This window comes from Lonchura striata, chromosome 30, assembly GCF_050655825.1.
Source record: "Lonchura striata isolate lonStrDom1 chromosome 30, ASM5065582v1, whole genome shotgun sequence".
Lineage (NCBI taxonomy): Eukaryota > Metazoa > Chordata > Aves > Passeriformes > Estrildidae > Lonchura > Lonchura striata.
Genome location: NC_140732.1, coordinates 1,859,831 through 1,875,927, shown reverse-complemented (window position 1 = coordinate 1,875,927; position 16,097 = coordinate 1,859,831).

Below are 16,097 nucleotides of genomic sequence, written 5' to 3'. Positions count from 1 at the left end.
GCCTCCTCCGGAAAGCTCAGCCCTCAGCTCAGCTTCTCCATCCATTTCTGGAGAAAGGAAGAGGTACAGCTGGATCAGGTGGGGCTGCTTCCCATAGGGGAGGGGGCATCTTCATGAGGCAATGCTTGTCAAAGACATTGATATGGATCAAGAAAAGGCTCAAGCTCTTGGGACTGGGCCAGAGCACGCCTTTGTGGGGAGCACTCCCTTGCAAATAGCTGTGCCTCCTGATCTGCTCAGAGACAGGGAAACTGCAGGGGACCTCAGCGTGTGCATGGCCCATGCTGCAGTTGGAGCTCCCTGTCATCTGGAGCCAAATGCCTTCCTGCAGAGGCTGGGGAGAAGCTGCAGCCAGCCCAGGCTGTGAAACAGCCCTGCAGGCCGTGAGAGCAGCAGTGGGGCAGCGAGGCTGCCATGGATCCCTTCCATCTGTGCCAGGCACAGCCTGTCCAGATGTGCAGGGCAAGACCCCGGCTGTTGAGTCCCAGGGGAAGGCTGCGGGAAATGCACCCACCTTGTACCCCCTGCAGCATTTTCTTCAGCATTTGCCACATGACTTCAAATGGTTTCTGGTATATCTTGTCTGCCATCTGGTTCGTGTTTTCTATTGGAGGATCTTAACAGAAAGTTGAGCCATTTTCTAGGAATAGATCCCACAAAACCATTGCTCAGCCTGTGGGGTCAGCAGGGACATACTACTCACCCCTTTGATGGGAGCTGAGTTGGTGCGCACCATCCAGCCCAGGAGTTGGAGAAATCCTCTCTGCAGACATGCCTGTAACTGAACAGCCACAGAAGCTTCTGTCACCTGGTTCCTTCCAGATGGTCAATGATTAGGAGACACTGAGAACATACCTGCAGGAATGCCAGAGGGCTTCAAAGTGTCATACTGCCGGGCTAATGGAGAAGCCTTCCTATCACCCGCGTCTAGAAGCAAACCAAGATGAGAAAGTTTCCATTGTGTGCCAGGGCTGGCTCTGGCCCTGGGCTCTCAGCAGGGCTCCTACTCGAGGCTGCTCCTGTGCCTTGGGCCTCTGGGCACTCAGGGCCGGCTGCAGGAGCAGCTGCAGCGGGAGGGACGTTGGTGCACAAGTCCCAATTCCCCGGGGCTGTGAACGAGCTCCAGAGGCCTGGAAGCCGAGGCACCTCCAGCTTTGGCTGCTGCCGGGCCGTGCAAGGGCAGGGCCTGGGGGAAGAGCTGCTGCCACACAGCCCCGCCGAGGGCTGAGCCCGGCTGAGCTGGAACAGCAATTACCTCCTGTGCCCGTGTCCGTGCCTGGCATCGCCTTCCTTCCTGCAGCAGGGGCTGGCACCAATGAGGGACTGCTTCCTTTAGGAAATGCCGCTTTCCACTGAATCTCTATGTCCATCTCTTGGGAAAGGAATGGAGACAGTTGGATCAGATGGAACTGTTCCCCACTTGGCTGGTGACATCTTCAGGAGGCAGTATTGGTCAAAGACATAGACCAGGAAAATGCCCAGTTTTTTGGAGATGGGCAGAGGAGCTCAGGCCCAGAGTCCCTCCTCCAACAGTCCCTCCTCCAAACAGCCACTCTTTCCTCATCAAGCTGGGGACTGGGAAATTGAAGGGGATCTCAGGGTGTGCATTGACCCTGGTGCACTTTGGGCTCCCTGTCAGCTGGTGCCAAATGCCTTCCTGCAGAGGCTGGGGAGAAGCTGCAGCCAGCCCAGGCTGGGAAACAGCTCTTCAGGCCGTGAGAGCAGCATTGGGACAGTGAGGCTGCCATGGATCCTTTCCTGCTGTGCTGGGCACGGCCTGTCCAGATGTGCAGGGCAAGGCCCCGGCTGCTGAGTCCCAGGGGAAGGCTGAGGGAAGTGCTCTCACCATGCCCTTTGTGCAGTTCCTCCACTATTTGCGTCAGGATGTTGTTTGACTCAAGCAATTCCTTCTCTCCTCTAGGTTTGTTCTTCCCTTTTGGAGGACCTTAACAGAAAATACTTCCGTTTCTTAGGACTGGATTCAAAAACCAGAGCTCAGCCTGTGGGGTCAGCAGGGACACACTACTCACCCCTGCGATGGGAGCTGGGCTTGCGCGTAGCAATCACCAAAGGGGACGGAAAAATCCTCTCGGCAGACACACCTGTAACTCAACAGCCACAGAACTTTCTGTCACCTGGTTCCTGCCAGGTTGTCAGCAATTATTCCTTGGTGGGACAGTGAGAACATACCTGCAGGAGGCTCCAAGGGCTTCACAATTTTATGCAGCCAAGCTAATGGAGAAGACTTCCCAGCGAGCTCATCTGCAATGGAGAACAGATGAGAACATTTGCTATGGTGGGCTCGGATCCTGTTCTGCCTCAGGGAACTGGGCACTGCAATGTGGTTAGGTAAGGCCGTGGGAGCCAGATAAGAATGGAAATGGCCAAAGGTGCACAGGGGCCTGGGGAGCTCCGGGCTGGCTCCTGGTCACTCTCCACATTCTATCCCTGCCCTGTGCAACATCCCTGGAAGAGAGGATGGAGCAGCCCAGGGCCCAGTGGGAGTCTCTCACTCCCACACTGAGGAAACCCTCCCTAAAGCCCAGGGGAAGGACCCAGCAGGCAGTGCCACAGCTCACCCTGCCTCCCTCTGCCCGTTCTGCTCTCCCACTGCTGGGATACCACCCCCAGCCCAAGGACACATAGCCAGGCCCCCTCAGGACACCCTGGAGCCTTGCTCTCCCCCTCTGCCCTTCCCCACCATGGGCACCACGTGCAGTCACTCCCAGGTTTCGGGGTGTACCTCCCAGACAGGGACCCCAGCAGGACTGCTCACTACCCGAGTGCCCTGAGCATAACAATTCCTCTGGGCTGTGCCGGCCCTGTTTGGACTGTGCCTGCACTGCCAAGCAGCAGAGAGGGCAGCTCAAGGTTCAGCTGGGCTCAGGCCCAGAGGCTCAGCAATTACCTCCTGTGACTGTGCCTGGCATTGCCTCCCTTCCTGCAGCAGAGGCTGGCACAGAATCACTGCTTCCTCTGGGAAATGCCTCCTTCGGCACAGGCTCTTCTTTAATTTCTGGAGAATGGAAAAGAGATATCTGCATCAGATGGCAACATTCCCAACACGGAATGGGGAAGGTGACAACTTCAGGAGGCAATAATTGTGAAAGCTATGGAGAAGCATCAGAAAACACTCAGGATGTTGGGACGGTCCGATGCTGGTCCCTTCTCCAAACATCCCCTAAACCTAATCTACCCGATAACAGGGGAATTGCAGGGGATCTCAGCGTGTGCATGGCCCCTGGTGCAGTTTGGGCTCCCTGTCAGCTGGTGCCAAATGCCTTCCTGCAGAGGCTGGGGAGAAGCTGCAGCCAGCCCAGGCTGGGAAACATCCCTGCAGGCCATGAGAGCAGCAGAGAGGCAGCAATGCTGCCATGGATCCCTTCATGCTCTGCCGGGCACAGCCTGTCCAGATGTGTAGGGAAAGCCCCTGGCTGCTGAGTCCCAGGGGATGGCTGCGGGAAATGCACCCACCTTGTCCTGTCTCCATCGTTTTCTTCAGCGCTGGCTTCATGAGTTTGGATGGATCTAGGGATATCTTGTCTACAGTATACTGGATCTTTCCTGTCGGGGGACCTTAGAGAAAAATGTTTCCATTTCCCAAGAACGGATCCCACAAAACCTGTGCTCAGCCTGTGGGGTCAGCAGGAACACACTACTCACCCTTGTGATGGGAGCTGGGCTTGTCGGCTGTAGCCATAAAAGGTGTTGGAGAAGCCCTCCCTGCAGCCGCACCTGTAAGTCAACAGCCACAGGAGCTTCTGTCATCTCTGCAGATCTGCACGGGCAGCACTGAGCCGCAGGAGCAGTGAGGGATGGCCCAGGGCCAGGGCACACACGTGCGTGGTTCTGTCCTGGCACCTGCAGCGATGCCCCCCTGGCCGAGCTTTGGGCTCTGAGCTGGCAGCTCTCGCAGGGGGAAAGGCCTTGACCTACCCTCACCATCTCCCAGAGGCTCAGTGATGGCTGTGGGCTGGGAAGCTGCACCACCTTCACCAACAGGTTCAGCTGCAAAGAAAGGCAGGACAGAACAGCTCCCGTGGTGCTGTAGGAGATCCTCAGGCTGCACCCAAGGCTCAGCCCCGGGGCACATCCCTGGGCCCGGCCCCTTCCCTCTCTGCTCTTCTCTGTGACTGCACAGAGCACACACAAGGACACTCTGGCATTGCACATGGGAGGAAGATGGACAGCTAAATGCTCCTTCCTCCCACTGACAGTGATCGTGTGGGATCACTCAGGGCTCCAGAAAGGGAGCAGGGCAAGGCTCCCAGATTCCTTCAACCCTGAGGTGATTTTGAGGGAACTGGAATTGTGGAGAACTTGTGTCACATTGGCTCTGATTATTCTCTCAGGAAAGGCACACTGAAAACTTGCCTCCAACATCCTCCCAGAATGTCAAGCTATTTTCCAGTAGGGCTTCCAAATAATCCATGTTGTCATCCCAGTCTAGAAGGGAGCACAGATCAGAATAATTTCCATGGTGTGCTGGGTTCACCGTCTGCCTTTAGGAACTGAGCACTTCTAAAAGGTTCGGATAAGGCCTTGGGATCCACATGTGAATGGACAAGGCCAAAGGTGCACAGGGGCCTGGGGAGCTCTGAGCTGGCTCCTGGTCACTCCCCAGACTCTTTGCAGGCCCTACCGAGATCTATGGAGGGGAGGCTGTAGCAGTCCCAGTCCCTATGGTCTCTCTTCCTCCCACAATGGAAATTCTCCCTAAACCCCTGGGGAAGGTCCAGCAGGCAGTGCCACAGGTATCCCTGCCTCCCTCTGTCCCTCCTGCCCTCCCACTGCTGGGACAAATCCCCCAGCCCAGGGGCACATAGCCAGGCTCTCTCAGGGCACACTGCAGCCTTGCTCTCCCACGCTGACCTTCCCCACCACGGGCACCCTGTGCAGTCACTCCCAGGTTTCGGGATGTGCCTCCAATTGAGGGATCCCAAGCAAGACTGGTCAGTACCCGAGTGTCCTGAGCATAACAATTCCTCTGGGCTGTGCCGGCCTTGTCTGGGCTGTGCCTGCATTGCCAAGCAGCAGAGAGGGCAGCTCAAGGCTCAGCAGGGCTCAGGCCCTGAGGCTCAGCAATTACCTCCTGTGACTGTGCCTGGCATCGCCTCCTTTCCTGCAGCAGAGGCTGCCAATGAGCCACTGCTTCCTTTTGGAAGCTCAGCCTTCAGCACAGCCTCTCCTTCCATCTCTGGGGCAAGGAAAAGAGATAGCTGCATCATCTGGGCTGTTTCCCAGCAGGAAGGTGGCATCTTCAGCAATCAGTGCTTGTCAAGTTCATGGTTACAAATTACAAAGTCTCTATAAACTATTTGGCTAAACCAGGGCTCTCCATTCTCCAAACTGGTGTCCTTTCTGATTGACACAGAGACTGGGAAATTGCAGGGGATCTCAGAGTGTGCATCGGCCAGGGTGCAGTTGGAGCTCCCTGTCAGCTGGTGCCAAATGTCTTTCTGAAGAGGCTGGGGAGAAGCTGCAGCCAGGCCAGGCTGGGAAACAGCCTTGCATGCCGTGAGAACATCAGCGGGGCAGTGAGGCTGCCATGGATCCCTTCCTGCTGTGCTGAGCGCGGCCTGTCCAGATGTACAGGGAAACTTGCCTCCAACATCCTTCAAGAACGTCAAGCCATTTTCCAGTAGGACTTCCAAAGAATCCGTGTCGCCATCCCAGTCTAGAAGGGAGCACAGATCAGAATCCTTTCCATACTGTGCTGTGGTCTCCTTCTGCCTTTAGGAACTGAGCACTTGTAAGGGGCTCAGGTAAGGCCAAAGGGGCCTGGGGAGCTCTGAGCTGGCTCCTGGTCACTCTCCAGACTCTTTGCAGGCCCTGGAAACCCCTCTGGATGATAGGGTGGAACTGCTCCATGTGCATTGGGACTCCCTCCCTCCCACAGAGGAATCCCTCTCTAAAGCCCAGGGGAAAACCGTCCCCAGCGCTTCCCGGGGTGCAGGGAGCGCTGTCCTGGGAAAGGGCAGCCAGGCTGCCGGCTCACCTGCTCCCCATGCCTGTAGCGGAGCAGCCTGGGCAATCCTGGCAGGCAGGGCCACGGCCAGGAGGAGCAGGAGGAGGAGGCGCAGGGCAAGGGCCATGGTGCCTTGCCCTGTGCCAGTCCTGCTGCTCTTGCTGCCACCACTGTCCTGACACCGCTGTCCCAATGTCAGCACCGCTGCTGCCACCGCCGCTGCTGCCGAAGCAGTTCTGCTCCAGGACTGCCTGCTCGGGCGTTGTGGTGCTCTGCAACCACGGGGCTCTGGGACCTCTGTGACCTCAGAGCCTGCTGTGACCTCAGCCTGCTGTGACCTCAGAGCCTGCTGTGACCTCAGGGCCTCAGCTGTACCCCCAGAGTGTACCCCCTTCTGTACAAATGGCCTGCCCTGACTGTAAATGTTTTGTTTCATCCAAGGGCCATTGCTCAGTAAAACCTTTATTTTGCCTGCTGACATTGCTGGTCAGACTGCATCCCTGGAGATGCTCTTGATGCTTGCAGTATGAATTTATTTTATTGTTTCCTTGTTAGGTGGTTCGTTCTGTAGTACCCCCATGTTCTCCCTGAGTTTGTTCACCCCTGGATTTTACTCTCCCTCAAAGCTGACCCTCATGCCCTTCCCTGCCTCTTGTTCCAGCTCTTTCCCTGCCTATCCTAGCAACCCAGACCCTTCATCCTCAAACCTTCCCTATCACTGTCGCATCCGGCCAATCCCTGATTGCAACACCCCTTTGGAATGCCCCAATTCCTCAAGGCCCCACTGGCCCCTGTGACCCATCCTCTCCACCCTCCTACCCCAATGGGCTCCAGACCCTGGATGTGATCCCCTCACTCCTCCCCTGAGGATTCCCTCTTGGTGAGCTGTTTGTATGCACCCCCTGACTTGTATCTTGCACTGGAGTGCCGGGGGCTCTTTGTTTCTGCTCTCTTCACCTGAAATAAACTCTTTTTTGTGGAACCTCAAGACAGAGAGCTGCCTCCTCTCTCCTCTGCCCGGTCCCTCTGGTGGCTTGTGTCTGGCATCTTAGAACAAGTGGCTCTAAAGGTTCTACCTCTGGTAAATGCCCATAGCGAGGCAGTTCCCCACTCCTGGTGTGGTGCCGGAGTTCTAAGAGCTAGACTGAGTTCTGGTAGTGACTTCACTAATCTACAGAATGCCCCTTCTTCAGTGCCTGCGCTGGTGCTCTGCCATCTCACACACCAGAGTGGGATTCACATTCTGCAGCCCAGAGTTAGGTTTTTGCAACATTGAAATGCGTGTGGTCAGCAGGATTGCTGGGGATAAATCTCTGCAAAGCTAAACAAAATGTCTGCACCATCCCTGGTGGCTGGATTTAAATAGGCACAGCAATTTTGGAAAGATGAGGACACAATAGCAGAGAACAAAGTAAAAATTAGCTGAAAATAAAAGGAGGAAAGGCTAAAGGAGTGATTTGTGCACATTTAGGGATTTATTTGTCTTGAATGCAAAGCAAAATCAGAAGGTCCTAAGTGCCCGAAAGATTGGCAATGTGAATGTCCTCCATAGCAGAGTGTTGGACCTCTGGATCCTTAATACAATTTTATTGTGCTGGAAGAGTGGCAGTTAGAGCTGGTGCCTCTGGGGGATCCTGAACAAAGAACCTCTGGGCTTTTATACCCTCCCAGCTGAAGTGTGATAGTCTGGGGCCTTCCTGCTGTGTCCGAGTGGCTGGTCACTGGCTGGCATTACAGGTCCCCAGGTTCTCTGCTGAGACATCCCTCTCCTACAGTCAGGTTTAGTCTGTCACATTTGGCTTTTCTTTCTGATCCACCACTGCCACGGTGTCTGTCCTGGAAAATGCTTGCCCAGCTCAGCTGGACACCGAGGTCAGCACTGGCCACCTTCCCAATCCTCGGGAGGTAAGGACAGCGGCTTTGGGTTTGGAATTCCTGATCCCCAAGGAGACCTTGGCTACAATGACAAAGGCAAGGAGTTGTCTCTTGCAGGGGTTTGTATTCCAACTTTATTTGGCAGCTCAGAAGAGCTTCTACCCGTCCATCAGTCGACGTTCTGGGTAGAACCTTCTAGAAAGAAAGGAAGGGCTGCCGAGTGATGGATGGGTCCAGGGCCGGTCCTCAGAAGGGCTAAATTTCAGGGGAGGAGGGAAAGGAGGATTGACCTAGGGATGGGAGGAGGCAAGGGAGGGCAGGACCACTTACAAGGGGGTACAGGAATAAACCACTGAACAAATGGAACAAACTCAATAACACAATACAACACACCACCAGGATCACAAGAGCCCATTGTCCTGAGGATGTAAAAATGCCTGTCCTTGCTGGAACGTTGCTGTTGTGTGACACTCCTGCAGGCAGAGCAGGCAGGTGCAGGGATGTTGACTCTCTTCCCTGGTGCCAGCCCTGCTGCACGCATCAGAGCTCCTGGGCCTTGGTGCTCGCTGGGACGTGGCCCGGCACCACAGGGAGTTACAAAGCATCTTCAAGGAATCCCCACACGTTGAACCACATGATTTAGTATGGGATTTTGAGTTGTTTCTCAACTTGAAGAGACCCTAAACAAGTCTGTAAAAGGCCTAAGCAAGTTCCTTATGAATTGTCTCCCTGGCAAGTTCAGTTCCACCCCTGAATGGCCCTCGGTGTTCTCAAGGCAGTGGCAGGAGCCGGGTGCTGACCCGGAGCCCCGTTGGGCAGGGAGAGCGCGGCACAGAGCGAGCCCTTGGCGCCCGGGATGGCCACAGGCTCGGGAGAGCCGGGCGGGCAGCGCCAGGGCCCCGCTCAGGGCCCCCCGGGCTCCTCTGGCATCGGTTCCGTCCCCTCGGGCGCTGAGCGGTGCCGGTGCCGCCGCTCTGCCTGCGGGGCTGTCTGTGCCCGGCCCCGATGGAGGCAGGGCCGCGGCTGTGGCCCCTGGGCTCGGGGTGCCGCCTGCCCGGCGCTCAGCACCGCCCGTGCCGTGCCCGTGCAGCGCGACCCGGCGGGGCAGCTCCGCCTCGGCCCCTCGCCACAGCCGTCCCGGCACGGCGGCTGCCCCTGGGCCGCGGCAGCCCCGAGCCGGACGGGCCCGGCAGGGAACCCGGGAGGGCTCCGTCCCCTGCGAGCCTCACAAGAGACTCCAGCCCCACTGTCTGCAGCAGGAGGGACGCAAAGCACCGGCACGCTTAGGAGAGTCCACAGCCCTCTCCACACCTGAAACGAGGCCCCAAAACCCCGTCCTGTGCTCAGCAGAGACCCCCAGCACCCTGCACACCTTGGCAGAGATCCCAACCCCCCTGCATGCCTCACATAGGATTCCAAATCTCATGCATGCCTTCAAGTGGACCCCAGTGCCCTCCATGCCTCAGAGGGATCCTAAAATATCCCTGTGTGTCTCACAAGGGACCCGAGCTTCTCGTGCACCTTATGGGGTCTCCAAAGCCCCCATGTGCCTTATGGGGAAGCCCAGGCCAGCAACGCCAAGTGTTTTGACCTGGAAATCAAGTGTGGTTGCAGCTGGGTTGTTGGAGAACAATTGTTGGAACAAGGCCATGATTCTATAGAATATCTGTTCCTAAAAACCTCTGTTTGAGACCCCAGAATCAGGCTATATCTGGCCTGGGAACAGAGCTTGGAAACCCAGCTCTGTGTCTAGGCCTGGGGAGCTGCATTGTTGTACAAGGTCTGGGAATGAGACAATAAGGACAGGCATAGCCTTGAAGATATGCTCAACAAAGATGAACTGTCCTTGGAAGACATGACTTAGAGATGAGAACTTGGCTTGAAAATCTTAGCTACAGCTGTAACATCAAGTAGGATAAAGAAAACAAAGACCTGTGTAAATTAACCAATGAGGGCTTACTGATGATTTTGCTTGTAAAATACCTATATAAGATAAGTGACTTTTTGATTAAAGGCTAGCTTGCTATCAATCATATTTATTGTGTGCTTGTTTCCCCACTGCCCACATCATACTGGCACCTGAACTCAGGGACTTGGTCTCTGCCCCAGGGACCTGGTCTCTGCCTGGTGGCTCTGTCACGAGGATGGTGAGACCAGTACAGCGCCGAAAAGCAGCATTTGGCAGGCTAAAAGAAGACCAATGCTGGCATAAGGAGTTGCTCTCATGCCTGAGTCTGCAAAACTCTCCATCCAGGAGGAGCTACAGTGCTTAGAAGGTACAAAAGGCTGCACTAAAAAAGGATAGATTATAATGGAAAGCAAAGTAGCTCTTCAATTGTTAACTAGTTTCTTAAAGAAACGTGAATGAGCTGATATAGATCTTGATAAAGATCCACTGGCATTATACACCTATGGCCAAGATCAAGGCTTGTTTAAAGCCTCAGGGGATCTCTTTGATGAGAAAGAGAGGCTTGAATTAGGGAACATTCTTTGGTTTAAGGTGATTGATGATGATTAGGCTGCCAGAAAGTTAATGAAGGCTTGGTGTTCAGTCATAAATTGTTTGCAGAGGTATCAGGCAGAAAAGAAAGTTGCTGCTCTCACTACTGCAACCTTGGAAAGAGTTAATAAAGCAGGAATGCATTCCTTAGGGGTAGACTACAATCCCACTCCTCCAGTAGGGAATATTATTGAGATAAGGAGCAAACCAAATGAGAAACAACCTACTGCTCTTCCTGCTATTAATCCTGCCTCTAGTTCTACTCAGTTGCCCACAGATCCCCTCCCCGGGAGTGAACAATTAGCAACAAGGAATGAGAGACTCCCAGACAGCGAGGCAGAGCAGCTGCAGAATGAAATTGCTCAGAACCACCATAAAGGAGCTCTAATGATACCTACTGGTGCTCTTTCTAAACAACAAACTTTTAAAGAATTACCAATAATACACAGAATGGATTGGTTAAGTATCCAAAAGAAAGCAATAAGTAATAAGGATTATGCCATGTGTTCTGCTATTACTGACACAGATTTTCAGGCTTTCTCTGTTGTGTGTACACCAAATCCAGCAGGAGGGATGACAGCTAATTATCATCCTGTAGATTGGAAATTGCTTTCACAATTAAGAGCAACAGTTAATGACTGTGGGTTACACGGGGAGCCTGCAAAGCAAATGCTTGGTTACATAGGGGCTCAGTTTTGCTTCTTCCAGAAGACATTAAGGGTATCATGAGAATGATTATGATGCAGTCTCAGCTGATGATGTGGCAAGCTCACTGACTTCAATTGACTGATCGTTTTGCTGGAATTCTACAACAGCAAAATGTTCCTTTAGAAGGGGTGGCAGTTGAACAGTTGATGGGTACAGGACAGTTTGCCACAACTGAGATGCAGGCACAAGTAGGGGCTGAGAAATTAAAAGCTGCTGTGCAGTTAGCTAAAGAAGCATTCCTCAAGGTTAGAACAACACCAGTGTCTCCATCCTATATGTCCATAAAGCAAGGCAGAGAGGAATCTTTTGCCTCCTTTGTTGATAGGGTAACTGAAGCTATTAACCAAGGCTGTGTACAAGACTTTATGAAAGGAAATCTATTACGACAGTGTATTTTAGAAAATTGTAATGCTTCTACCAGAAGTGTTCTTAATACAATGAGCATTGAAGCATCAGTAGAGGAAATGCTAGAGAGAATGTCGAGAGTTCTTGCAGGTCCACAGGCAATGTTAGTTGAGGCACTTAGGGATGTAGGGAAAGATTTGGTGCAAGCCCAAATGCAAGCCTTTTCTTCTTGAATTCCATTGCAACCTATAAATAATTCTAAGCAACAACAACCTTGTCCAAAGTGCTCCAGGTGTAGGAAAATAGGACATTTTCTTTGTAACTGCAGAGAAGGGACAGTGTGGTGTAACAAATGTTCCATGAACTCCCACTCCACTGAAGCCTGCAGACGATCGGGAAACACGATGAGGAGCGTGAAGAGCCGTGGCACGAAAACCCCAACAGTGGCTCCTGTGTGGCAGGTCCCAAACAGCTACAGCCAGCCAGCTGCCTCCGGCCAGCAGCAAGTGGAAGCCTCGGCCTGGACCTGGCAACCACAATACACATTATGTTAATTGATAGAAAGCCTGTAAAGATCCCTACCGGGATCCAAGGACCAGTGATGCATAAAGAAAAACCTTGTGGTGCACTTGTTTTGGGTCGTTCTTCAGCAGGTTTGAAAGTACTTTTTGTACTACCTGGAGTAATCGATCCTGATTTTACAGGTGAAATCCTTATTGTTGCTGTGATATTTTATCTACCTCTGATTATTCCTGATGGCGGCAAAATTGCTCAGCTTGTACCTACGCTGCAGCTGACAGAAGCTGCCTCTTCCATTATGCAATGGCAGAGGGGACCAGAGGGTTGTGGATTTACAGGAGGTATTGCTTTATTATGTTTGCTGATGGAGGAATGGCCACAAGCTCCTGTTCTTTTGGAAAATGGCCAACAGAGGCTACAGCTATCTGCACTGCTGGATACTGGAGCTGACACCACCATTGCCAGCAAGGACTGTTGGCCTGCCAGCTGGCCTCTGCTCCCAATGCTCTCTGGTGTAGAGGGAGTAGGAGGTTCAGCTTCAGTTTGTAAGAGCAAGGACAAAATTCCTTTATCACTGGATGGTCCCACTTGTGTACAATTTGTTAGTTATGTCATTACCACACAATGTTCAAGCATTAGTTGGCCATGACATTCTCATGCAATCAGGGGCTCGCCTTGTGACAAAAGGTCGTTTTTAGTAGCAGTCACTACTTGGGCTTTCCTGATCTGCCTGACCTGGAAATCTGATGATCCAGTGTGGATCCAGCAGTGGCCGCTAAAGAGAGAAATCCTAGAACAAGCTCATTCCCTTGTTACTGAACAGTTAGAGCAAGGTCACATTAAACCTTCTACTAGCCCCTGGGATACTCCAATATTTGTTATTGAGAAAAAATCAGGAAAATTTCGTCAGCTGCATGATTTACGTGCAGTCAATGCCCAGATGGAAGCAATGGGGACCTTACAGCCAGGTCTCCCAAATCCAGCTATGCTGCCTGAGGGTTGGAATCTCCTTATAATTGATTGAAAAGTCTGTTTCTTTACAATTGGCCTTCATCTAAAGGATACAAAAAGATTTTCATTTACCTTACCTTCTTTAAATCATGAAGCACCAGCAAGCAGATATGAGTGGACGACCCTTCCTCAGGGAATGCGCAACAGTCCTGTGCTGTGTCAACCTTTTGTGGATGCTGCTCTGTTACCTGTTGGAGCTGCTTTTCCTGACACGGTGATATATCACTACATGGATGATATTCTGTTGGCACAAGAAAGCTCGTTCACTGCTCAGCAGGAGTCTTTCATTCTTGCGCAGTTGCTGAGTAACAACTTGTGTGTTTCTCCGGAGAGAGTACAGCACTCTGCTCCCTGGAAATATTTAGGCTGGGTGATTTCTGACATGCATATTTGGCCACAGAAAGTTGATTTGCAGCTGGAGTTAAAAACCTTACATGACATGCAACGATTTATGGAGATATACAACTGCTTCTTCCACTGGGGTTCTAATGAGATTATTCAAGTTGAGCACAGACTTTCTGTTCAGCAGATGCACAGGCAGGGGCTTCTTGGGCCACTGCTTTGGCACCTATATTTTTAAGTAGGGGATTGCAGGAAAAAAGAAGAGAAGCTCATCAACGACTGAAGAGAAACAGCCACAGAGAGTAACCAATGGGTGAAGAAATGTCAGGAGGAAAAAGGCAGAAAATACTAGATCAAAACAAGTTGTCTTGATTAAGGTAAATTTGGAAGAGAATTTTTGAAGGGCTTTTTTTAGAAAGCAGATTTATTTAGTGGTAGTTTTTGTTTAAAAGTTTTAGGCCAGATTTTGTCTCCCAGCTGTATAGTAGAGTAAGTTTTTCACATTTGGTCTTGTATTGACTGGGTTCAGGGTTATTGTCTGTTTAGCTGCTGACTTCGGTTCACTGTTTGGTTTAGCTATAACCTGAGTAGCTGGGCTGTTGACTGCAGCTTGAGTTACTGGGGTAGCTGCTGATTTATCTCCCTGCCCCCTGCTTCTGTCCACTCTTCTACAGTATTTAGCAGTCTGCGATAAGCAAAGGCTAGGGCCTAGCTTATTGCAATGATCTTTTTCTCATTAAAGTCATCATGGTAGCTCTCTCTAGATATTTCTATACCTCATCTGCCTTCTGAATTTGTTCATATGAAAATTTCTAGGCTGGGGGATCAGAAAATTCTTTCAGGGTTTGACTCATTCTCTCTTATTTTCTACACGACTCAGAATTCTCCCCGCTTGGGTCTACTTCTGGGTTGGGGGACTCATCAGCCCCTCTGGACATCTTAGCCCTCAGTCTAGAGAAGCTGTAGATTATATAGAGGAAGTTTACCAGATTAGGTATGAGGAAAGTGGTCTCTTTAACATTCAGGAGAAAATGAACATTTTCAAAAAGGGATGAAACAGATCCAAAGGATAAGAAGGAAAGGAAAGGCTGGAAAGCTTCATCCCTTGTTTTTCCTCTAATGAACTGGGTGTAATTTCTAATAAGCCCCAAAAACATACTACTGGAACTGGGACATAGGGTAGGATGGAGAAACTATAAACCAAATATATCTTGAACTTCAGTACTTTTGTAAACTCCCTATAAACTCCCTATAAATTATTATTACTGAGCCTAGCACAATAGCTACTCAAACTCATGCCCCTCTACTGTAAAAGCTATGTATTAGAACAATAGTGGAGCTGTTTTTAGATAAGAAAATAATCCTAGTGACTAGAAAGCTCTTACAACTTCAAAAAAGCCTTGGGACTAGAAGCGCGTGAAGGCCCCCACCCCGAGAGACATTACCACTTCAAGTTACATGGTTACTGACGGCTTTGCACCACTACAGAGTAAGCACAACCAAAATGCAATCATTACAGGTTTTTCTTCTTTCTTGGGCCTCACATTGGGTGCCAAAAATGGCTGGTTTAGGGTAAACTTGAGAGAGAACTTTTGCAGTGGTTTTTTTAGAAAGCAGATTCAACTGGCCCATCCCGCAACCGGTATGGGAAAAAATACTTCTTTGGAGAGAAGTGACAATAAGAGAAGGCGTTAACAAGAATGCAACTTCTTTATTGATGAATTCAATACTAAATTCTGTCATCTTAGACTAACTAATCCTATGTTTTTAACAAATAATCATCTACTCAATCCTAACTTGAAGAATCCTAAGAACTTAATCTTCTTTTAAAATAAAACAGCCTGAGTTCACAGATGTTTCCTTGCTGAAGCAGACGACTGGTGCCAGGACTCCACTTGCTGCTTGCCAAATTCAGATACTCATTGCTGAATGTGGGACAGCTTTTTGTGGAGGTGCTGGCATCTGCTCTTCATCTCAGAGTAGCTGGAGCTACCCTAGGATGGAGAAATCAAAAGAAAATTAGGGCATGTCAACATTTCTGCACAGTTTAGAATTTCATGACCTTTTCTTTCAAATAGCCTTGAGGCAGACTCAGAGGCTACCAAGCCAGGCCAGTCTGGTTTTATTCATGTAAAAAAATAAAATTACTCTCAGTTTGACTTTGGAGGTATTTTTCTCTGTGAGCCACCATCCTTCTGGGAAATTTGCAAACTGAGGCTGTTGTATTACACACCTAAGAACAAACTCTAGACAAGTCTGAAACCACAACAACAACAACAACAACCCAAAGCACAGCAGCTCCTAAAGAGGGCAAAACTCATTAACGCTTAAAGCCACTGAAGGGAGTCAAACCTTCTTCAATCCCTTCTCCCTCAAATCAACAGGTGTGAGGTTTATCAAGCTCATGATACAAACCCAAGATGAAGTGGCAATGAGAATAATCAATGCCACATCCCAACACTGTCACACCAAAGCTTCTGCTCCTCTGGGCCTGGAGATCTGGTTCTCTTTGCAATGACAAAAATTCATTCCACATGGGAATAAACACTTCAAACCATCCTGAGATAAATATTTACAAGGAATTAATCTTTAACAAGTTAAAATTCAATGCAAGGACAGACAACAACATATGCCAGTTATGCATCCCAGGCCAGATGCGCCTGACTGGTGTGCAGGATAAGTTTGAAAATAAAACTCTAGATGCCTTTCTACATTTTGAGAGGTTCCCGAGAAGCAGCAGCTTCGACTACTGGCCTCTGCCCAGTGACATTTGCTAGCAAGAGCCCGAGCACAGGCCTCACTGCACTGCTGCCCTGCAGGGCCAGGCTT